This window comes from Schistocerca piceifrons, chromosome 5 (assembly GCF_021461385.2).
Source record: "Schistocerca piceifrons isolate TAMUIC-IGC-003096 chromosome 5, iqSchPice1.1, whole genome shotgun sequence".
Lineage (NCBI taxonomy): Eukaryota > Metazoa > Arthropoda > Insecta > Orthoptera > Acrididae > Schistocerca > Schistocerca piceifrons.
The window spans coordinates 309,574,784-309,585,208 of record NC_060142.1 but is presented as its reverse complement, the minus strand read 5'-3'; positions in this window follow the sequence as shown (position 1 = coordinate 309,585,208).

The window sequence follows — 10,425 nt, the reverse complement described above, 5'->3', positions numbered from 1 at the left end:
CGCCTTGTCATGTTATACAAGAAAATGTGGTGACGTTAAGTAACTTTACACGTTTGTAGTTTCTGATCTTTGACACCGACTCTGGTACCAACTAAATACTTTCCTCGGCGCCGCTGGCATGAGCTGTAGAAAAGGACTTCAGCGACGTAACAGACGTAGAACTTAATCAAATATTGATGCGATAAGAACACCGCCAACCAATCTCCTGCAGTGAGGAAAACGTTAGCACTGCTGTACCAAATGTAAGGAACCACGTAACTCTAGAACAATATAGCCAACACACCATGATAATCAGTGACGTGTGTAAACAAGGAAGTACCTTATCGCCCGATGACGACGGGCGGTGCGGGGGAACAAGAACAGCTTCCCTCTCACTGGACTGGCAGGCTACAGCCGTGTCCTTAGTTCTTGTGCAAGCAAAACTGAAATTAATGTCATAAGGATTACCTATCCATTCCGCTGTGAAGATTATACTCCAACGTGTGCTGAAACATAGGATTAAATGAACACACAAGATTGATCTTGGCCGGCCGGTGTGGCCGAGCGGTTTTGGCCCTTCAGTCTGGAACCGCGCGACCGCTACGGTCGCAGGTTTGAATCCTGCCTCGGGCATGGATGTATGTGATGTCTTTAGTTTAGTTAGGTTTAAGTAGTTCTAAGTTCTAGGGGACTGATGCCCTCAGATGTTAAATCCCATAGTGCTCAGAGCCATTTGAACCATTTTGATTGATCTGGTCTTCTTAGCTTTGACTGTTAGTTTGACAGTTTCTGTCACATGTGTGAAGAGCACACATCCTCGTAAAGTATGGATATCCTAGGAACATGACACGAATATTGGTACCGTGTCTTCTGCATGGCCGGACTAAGTGGCCGTGCGGTTCTAGGCGCTGCAGTCTGGAAGCGCGAGACCGCTACGGTCGCAGGTTCGAATCCTGTCTCGGGCATAGTTGTGTGTGATGTCCTTAGGTTAGTTAGGTTTAAGTAGTTCTATGGTCTAGGGGACTAATGACCTGAGAAGTTGAGTCCCATAGTGCTCAGAGCCATTTGAACCATTTTCTTCTGCATGCACGAGATGTACTTGGTGACATTCATGCGACTGGTCTGAAGCTGACATGAACATGACGTCGAAATTGGTTGCTTAAGAAAAGAATATCAAAATAACAGCTATTGGTAAGCATTAATACGTTCACCGACCTGCCGCTGTCCTGCATTCCTTGTAAGTAGGCTGTTTATGTTTTCTTACTGGCAACGTTATGTAGCGCTCTGGCTGTGCTGTGTGCAGTCTGTGGCTAGTTTGCATTGTTGTCTGCCATTGTAGTGTTGGGCAGTGGCAGCTGGATGTGAACAGCGCGTAGCGTTGCGCAGTTGGAGGTGAGCCGCCAGCAGTGGTGGATGTGGGGAGAGAGATGGCGGAGTTTTGTAATTTGTCATGAACTGCTATATATATATTATGACTATCAAGGTAAATACATTGTTTGTTCTCTATTAATATCTTTCATTTGCTAACTATCCCTATCAGTAGTTAGTGCCTTCCATAGTTTGAATCTTTTATTTAGCTGGCAGTAGTGGCGCTCGCTGTATTGCAGTAGTTCCAGTAACGAAGATTTTTGTGAGGTAAGTGATTTGTGAAAGGTATAGGTTAATGTTAGTCAGGGCCATTCTTTCGTAGGGATTTTTTGAAAATCAGATTGCGTTGCGCTAAAAGTATTGTGTGTCAGTTTAAGCACAGTCACGTATAATTCTTCAAAAAGGGGACGTTTCATATGGCGACCCTTAGCCGAGGATACCTCACTGGAATCTTCTGATTTTTTCTTGTAGTTTGTGCAATTAGTGTAGCTTTTGTTTATTGCTAGCGCGCAATTATAGAGAGAATTTCCTTTGTAGTTGCAGTCTTTCATTGTGGTACAGTAAAACAGTTGTAGAATGCATGCAGTTTTACACCAAGTATTTCGCATTTGCGCTTGCAATTAACTACCTATTATTTTCAGTGCTATGTTAATGTGTTCTCTTATTTTTGCTCTTCAAATTGTGCTTTTCTGTGTTATCGTGTGAAATATTGTGACAATAATGGCGTGTGAAAAACGTAACACTAGGCTCCAAAGTAAACTGAGAAATAATAGTGACGACGAGCGTAGCTTGCCAGCACCACTGTGTAATGAATTAACAGACGTTCAAAGTAGTAATTTGGTAACTGTGCATAGGGAAATGGAGCGGGCTGCAAACAATGGCGTAGACAGTGAAACAGGTAGTGAACAGGGAAGCATTATCGATCGATCGCTCGGCAACAGCTCGCCTCAGGAATCCGAAACGACAGGACACAATTTTGCAAATACTGTAGATTCAGGTTTTGCGTCCTCACCGTTTTTTCAAATGAGTCAAGACACATTTTCCGCTTGTCAAAATGTGAATGTTGCCGGTGCAAATTCACTGCCGAAAAGCACTGAGGAACATTTTCCAGACACCAGTGCATTGTTATTACAATTAATGCAACAAATGGGACAAAAGCTTGAAAAGTTAGACACAATGGAAGAACACCAGAGACAAACACAGCAACAGTTAGACGCAATGGAACAAAATCAGAGACAAACACAGCAACAGCCTCAAAAGTTAGACTCATTGGAACAAACTCTTGAACAAACACGTGAAGATTTAACTACTGAGTTACATAACATTGAATCGAAATGTCAAAAAGTCTGTAATGATGTAAAAACTCAAATTTGTGAGCATTTTCAACCTTTTCTTTCGCGGCATGAAAATGCATTACAGAATCACGAAGCAGCCTTAAAAGAACTGCAAACCATTGTTCATGAAAATCATGAGACCTTGTGGGCTACAATTGACTCAGTTGCATCTACCGATTCGGTTACGCAACTTGCAAAAACTCAGGAAAACTTGAAGGACACAGTAGATTCGATTTCAACACAAATGGACACTCTGAAACTTGGTTCAGAAAAACACACTGAGGAAATGTGTTCACTATTGGAGAAAGTAGCCGAACTTTCGGATCAGGTCACTAACTTATCTACAAAGGTAGATGATGATCTGAATGACACAAGACCTGTAGCCTTCACTGACACAGAAGAGTATGAACAAATTAGAAAATTCAAACAAAATCAAAATCAAATCAATACACAGTACAAAAGAGAAATCCGGGAAGTACAAGATCAGTTGACGCAGGTAATACAAGAATTACGTATTTCAGAGGACACTCGCGCTCCAACACGGGAAGAGGGACTTATAAATACGGAAAAGACGCAAAATAATAACATAGGGCATTTCGGAAGTTATGAAAGAAACTGGCAATGTGCACCGAATTTTGAGATGGAACCGCCGACATGACCTAACAATGACCGATATGCGACTCGCCGACATGATGATTTTGACTATAAGCTGTTCATTACTACACGTAAATTCAAAACGTTTAAGAATTCTGCCAACGACATTCATCCACAAACATGGCTCCATCAATTCTCTCATTGTTTTCCTCCCAACTGGTCGTTAGAACACAGATTAGAATTTATGTGTGGCTACTTAGAGAACGAACCAGCTGTAAGAATGCGATCGGTCATTCACGATTGTCACAGTGAAGGAGAGTTTTACCATGCCTTCCTCTCAGCATATTGGTCTCAAGCTACACAAGACCGAGTAAAACATAGCATCATAATGATGAAACATTTCGAACGATCTGAATTTTCCAGTCTTGTGAAATATTTTGAAGACATGTTGCACAAGAATCAGTACCTGTCAAACCCATACAGCCCCTCAGAACTCATCCGCATTTGCTTAATCAAATTACCTGACATTTACGACATATTATTTTAGCAGGACGTTGCAAAGACGACATTGAAGCTTTTCAGGGACTCCTACAAGAATTAGAAATTGACACTGACAGTCGCCGGATGCGAAAACAGGAAAACAATCACTACAGGTCATATACGTCACAATTCCGTGACGACAGAAACAATAACTGGACACGACAAGGCTATTCTTTCAACGTAGATCATGACCAAAACAGACACCACCTGTATGACAAACGTTGGCAGAGTAGTAATAATTACAGGGAAAGATCACCTCTCCGTGGTAATGGCTATCACAGAGACAATCAGAGAAACAGACAATATGGGAACCAAAACAATTATTATTACGGGAGACACAATAACTTTAGACGCAACGGTCCAGCGTGCAGTTACGATTCAGGGAGAAATTCTCCACCACTTAACCAACAAGAAAGAAACTATGGCATCTACCGACATGGCGACAGACGATATGATCGTAACGACAGACCTGAATTGCATCAGAACTGGCGGGATTTTAACAGGGCTGGGCCCTCTGGGCAAGGTGAATTTGTAGAAGTTAGGTCTCCAAATCCCAATAACGACGCACGCCAACAAAGAGATAGCAGACAATGACCCGCACCGCAGGCAACCACGTGCGCCGGCTGGCTCAGAGAAAAATAACATAGACGCTAACATTGAGAAAAATTCCAGTATTCTTTACCGACGTATACCGCATGACAATTGCATTCAAGTTCAAACTCTGAGTACTATGAACAGTAAAGGATTTCACCACACTTCACATATAAAACCGCTTATTGACAGATAATCTGTTTTTTAACTTAGTCTTAGCTATAAAATTTTTCACTTTACATTATTGTATGCTTTGTTAGACTTAGAAACTGTTAACATGCAACAATGTTTGAAGTTAAATATCCAGTCAAGAACCAACAGAACTTAATTAAACAGAAATTACGAATGCATTGTTATTGTGAACAGACGATACAGTGTTATTGTGTGTGCACATTCTTGCTTGTTAGTTGCACGATTATGTAATGACTATAAGGCTTATATACTTAGAACATATACCGGTACTGCTAATGAGATTTTAATGCAACATTTTGGTTTACTTGCAAATACATTCTGGATTTAAAGTACTTTCTGTGAGATACCAGATGACACAGTGGTTAGTTTATGTGACAGCTATACGATTTTATCACGACGCTAGTAATGAGTGACAATTTACAATGTTGTTTTTGTGGTGTATCTGTTTTGCATCTGCACAGTTTTTCTGAATTATTCTGGAAAGTAAAACATGTTTTAGTAGTAACTTTTGTGGTATAGCTACAATGAGACAGCCTTTTTCGTGGCACACCAATACGTTACTGTACAGTACTTTCTTCATCACGCCAATAAGCATAATAACTACGATATCTATACGCAAAGCATTTCACTTTTGTTTATCATGAGGTAAGTACATTGACTTCTGCAGAACTTAGCTTTCGGAGGACGATAACTACAAGACTTCCACAGAGATTATCTTACAACATGACGCACAGTTTAGTGCTACAGTACACGTATTTGAGTGATTAATTTCGCACTTAAAACATTTATTTTTTTAAGATATTTGAAGTACAATGATACAAGGGTTTTCCGTGATATATTTCATTCCATTGCTGTAATCTGTAACACCTGGGGGTATAATTACATTAATCCTCAGGGGGGTACACGCTTACTTTGTGTATCATGTGTTTGGCAAGCACAAGGAGCCCTAGCTAATATGGTATTTGCTTGCACAACTTTACACATCGGTACCATATTTCTCTAACACACAAATTACACAGCTATCTGATTATTTAACAGAGAAACAAACATTTTTTTACTACATCAGTGACACATGTTTACGAAATTACACAGTTGGGTAACTTCACACTTATTAAATTGTATTTTGTCTGTACTTTGTGAACTGTTTATATTTTTTTGGAACCATTGTGATACTATGAGAGCTTTGAATGATGTATTTGGTAAGGGAGCATGATTTTTAAAGTACGTTTGAGGTAGATGACACTGTTGAAATGAGCAGAGAATTTTTTTTAGGTTTTAAAATATTGGAGGAAGCTACGACAATTTTGAGATTTGACTGAGGTGTTATGATGTTATTTTTACGATGACGATGTGTATTATGCTGTTGAGGTATGTTTATGATCAATAAGCTGATGCTATATGCGGAATTTGATTATGCTATGTATTTATTATGATGAAATATTGCAAGATTGACGTCTTGACGAATATATATATGTGTAATAAGGTAAGGAATAATGAGTAATGTTTAGGGACTCTGATTTGTGGAAAAGAATGTTGGAAACCAAGAATCGTACTTTCAGAGTTATGAAATGTGTGTAAATGCGTGAATATATCACAATGCCGACGAAAACTTTTTGGACATTGTTATATTCATAAGATTTTGTATCTACACATTTGCAACGCAAATTCTCGACCTCTGAAATTTTATATGAGACTCTCACTGTAGCAGAAACTGGTGTCGTAAATATTTCGGTAAGAAAGTTAAGTGACCACCTGCACGTAATGCATCGTGGGCACCCAGCTGGGCGACAGTCGCCTGAAAAAAAAAAAACCATTAGCGTGTGCCTTTCAGAGGTACAGGTGGAAAAAAAAGGGAGGCTATAGTCCTCACTATTGACATTCCTTTGTAGAAAGCATCGCAAATACGACACGCTCATAACTTGGAAACATTCTTACATCTGCACACCTGATTAGGACAAGTGTCTATCTACGAGAATTGAGAGAATTTTTACTGCCTTATTAAACGCCATATGGCTAATGAATGGTGTTTCATGCTGTCCTTTGTACATATTTGCTCATTTTCTTTAATATCTAGTTTCTAGCTGCACTGCAGCATTGGTTAAAATAAAATTTAATATATGTAGTAATATAGTTATTTTATGCCTACAGATCCAGTCAATAAGAAATTTATGATCTACTTCCAAGACAACGAGGGCACATAAATAGACATTTCCCTTCACAGGAATTGCATAAATAATTTCTTTACGATTTGGTAACTTATCTGCTAGTGTAAGTTCTCGTGATGCATCACTCTAGTATTAAGATGTGACATAGGTATTAGACATGGCCATTTTTAGTGTAATATTTTTTCTGCTTGAGCTATGTCATGTTTAGATATAAGTTATTTCATTTTCGTGCTACTGAATTTTAATTTGTGTTACTCTGCTAAGCCTGATTTATTTTTCTTGTTTGCTGCGCATTGCCTCATATTAGTTGTAATGTTGAATTGCTGGGTAATTTAGATTTACTGTAGCTTGCTTTGCAAATTTCCATTTTCTTTATTGCTGTTTGCATTAATTGTTTTATGCTGCTGCATTGCCTCGTCCCTTAGTTTAGCATCTGAGCTCAGTAGATTTAAGTTAGCTTAAGAAGGGGTAGATTATATAAGAAACTGACTATGGACAATAGGAAAAAATGCATTGAGATGTTATATGAAAAAGATTTGGGCCAAAATGAGTATTGTACAGTGGAGAAAAACTATTTTGAAAGAAGATGTGAACAGAATACAGACAGCAGGCTTAGATAGTACTTTTGGGAATAATGATGAACAAAGGGAGATCTCCATGCAAAATACTGCAGTAAAACAAACCCTGTCCTTTCCTTTTGTGTCATCCCTCTATATGTTTGTGTACCCTTGTGTATTTGTGTTTTTCCTGTCTTGATGTGTTTATCTGATAAGACTTATGTTGTAGAATTTTTCTAGTACTAAGCTACATTCACTATGATGAGGAATACTGTTATCCTCAAATATAATTGGCATTAATAATATGTTATTTACCTTGTAAATATGATTAGACATTATTTGTTCTGTTTTGTTTTAATGCTTATGTGTGAAGTTGATGTTTCAAAATTTATTCTGATCTTTTATGTATCAACTTATCTCATAATTCCTGTAACATTGATGTATATGTTTATTTCTATTCTTTTGTAAAGCCTGTATTACTACAAATGTTATCTGTATTATTATGTTTTAATGATGTTTTCTGTATCTTTGTAATTGTATTCTTGTGTTATAAAATTGTAATTGTCACCATTCATCATATTATTAACTTGTAAGTTACATTTCACTGCACACGTTTCTGTTGGTCATAGTATATGGACAATATGTGAGAAGCAGGGACTGATAGTGTTTGCACGTGTGTTAATAGTTCAGCAAGGGACTGGATAACAGCATTTCTGGTTCTAAGGACATTTCAAAAAAAAATTTTCTGTGCGTGCACAAGTGGTGGTTTATGGACTTGCTATATTCTCCGCAAGACTCTTTGATGGTGATTGTGCACCTGCACAGTCGCAACAGATGGCTGCTGGCCGTCTCTACAAGGACTACATTGGGTCTGCATCTTTGATGACCCACCAGTACCATTATTTCTACAAGGACTACAGTGGGTCTGCATCTTTGATGGCCCACCAATACCGTAATCTCTACAAGGACTACAGTGGGTCTGCGTCTTTGCTGACTCACCAGTACCATTATTTCTACAAGGACTGCAGTGGGTCTGCGCCTCTGGTGACCCACCAATATCGTAATCTCTACCAGGACTACAGTGGGTCTGCTCTGTGATGACCTACCAGTATTCTTCAACTTCGACTGACTCTGCTGTGGGTTTGCTCTGTTGTGGCCCATTAGCTGTCTGCATGTCAAGAGTCAGTACTGTCTTTCCGTTTGAAGGACAACACTACTTCTTCAAGACTGTGTGGAAATCCAGTACTTCCATGTGCATTTTCTTTTACTGCTCAGACTTTGAGAAAAACACTGCTATTTTACTGTGATGAACGATCAGGACTGTCTTTATGGACAGTGAGAAAATTTTAGCTTTTGACCAACATTGTATCAATAAGTGTGTGCATTTGATATCTTTGTTATTGTAATTATGAAAAATTTTATCAAATCATTATTGGCCACTGCCCAAAACAATTTGTAAAATTTTTTGTGGGGAGCATGGGGGCTATGTAAGTAGGCTGTTTATGTTTTCTTATTGGCAACGTTATGTAGCGCTCTGGCTGTGCTGTGTGCAGTCTGTGGCTAGTTTGCATTGTTGTCTGCCATTGTAGTGTTGGGCAGCGGCAGCTGGATGTGAACAGCGCGTAGCGTTGCACAGTTGGAGGTGAGCCGCCAGCAGTGGTGGATGTGGGGAGAGAGATGGCGGAGTTTTGTAATTTGTCATGAACTGCTATACATATTATGACTATCAAGGTAAATACATTGTTTGTTCTCTATTAATATCTTTCATTTGCTAACTATCCCTATCAGTAGTTAGTGTCTTCCACAGTTTGAATCTTTTATTTAGCTGGCAGTAGTGGCGCTCGCTGTATTGCAGTAGTTCCAGTAACGAAGATTTTTGTGAGGTAAGTGATTTGTGAAAGGTATAGGTTAATGTTAGTCAGGGCCATTCTTTCGTAGGGATTTTTTGAAAGTCAGATTGCGTTGCGCTAAAAAATATTGTGTGTCAGTTTAAGCACAGTCATGTATAATTCTTCAAAAAGGGGACGTTTCATCCTTATCAAGATGGAGTTGCATTTATTTAAGTGCTCAATGTGTCGACCTTGAGCACTATTACGTTTTGTGAAGCAATTGCAGACAAACGATATTTCACGCCGAGTTTCATCCGGGCATAGGTCAATGGTATCAAAAGCGTTGGGAGCCCTCCGGCTAAAACAGCAGTTCTTTTTTTTATTTTTCCCACAGGATAAACAACAGAGGCGTTACTTGTAGAGCGTGTGAAGTTCGTTTTGTGTCTCCGTACCCCATTCCAATGAAAAGTTCTGCAACTACCTGTGCGTCATATTAATACCACATGGACTGACTTACGTACCGTGGAATGTCTTCCAATAACACCAGCAGCGTACAGGGAGTGGACAAAAATGCTGGAACACCGCAAAAAATGCATGCTTGAACATAAAAGTAGATCCTAGCCACGTCTGCAGCTTGGGGTGCTGTATTTGAACACAAGCGGCTTCTTTATAGAGTCCTCAGTAGTTTGCAAGTGTCAGCCGTGGTTCTGTATAGCTATGAGAACATTATGTTGGAGCAAGTTGTTGGTGCTCGTGCGTTGGAAGCTTCCATAGGCAGGGTAGCAGAAGATTTGATGTATCAAGAGGCATCGTGAAGAAGATCTATGCCGCATACAGGGAAAGTAGAGGAACATCAAATGCCAATTCACAACGCGGACGAATGAATGCATGCGTTTAGAGATCGCCACGGATGATGACTGAACTGGATTTTGACGAAAAGTAAGAGGACGACAGCAGCAAAAGTCACTACAGAACTGAATGTCGCACTTGGAGTGCCCTATTGCCACCAAAACAACACGAGGGTAGCTCCATAAGCAGATAATTTCAGGGCAAGCGGATATTCCAGAGCTACTCATCAGTGATGGAAATGCCAATAACAGGGAAACACAGTGACGAAGCCATAAAACCTGGAGCAGTAGGCGAATGTCATTTGGTTGGATGAGTCTTGATTCACATTATTTTTAACTTCTGGTCGAGTTTACGTCTCTGGAGTGAAACATGGCTTAGGTTCTGTGATGATTTGGACTGCCATATCGCGATATTCGAAGGGGCAATG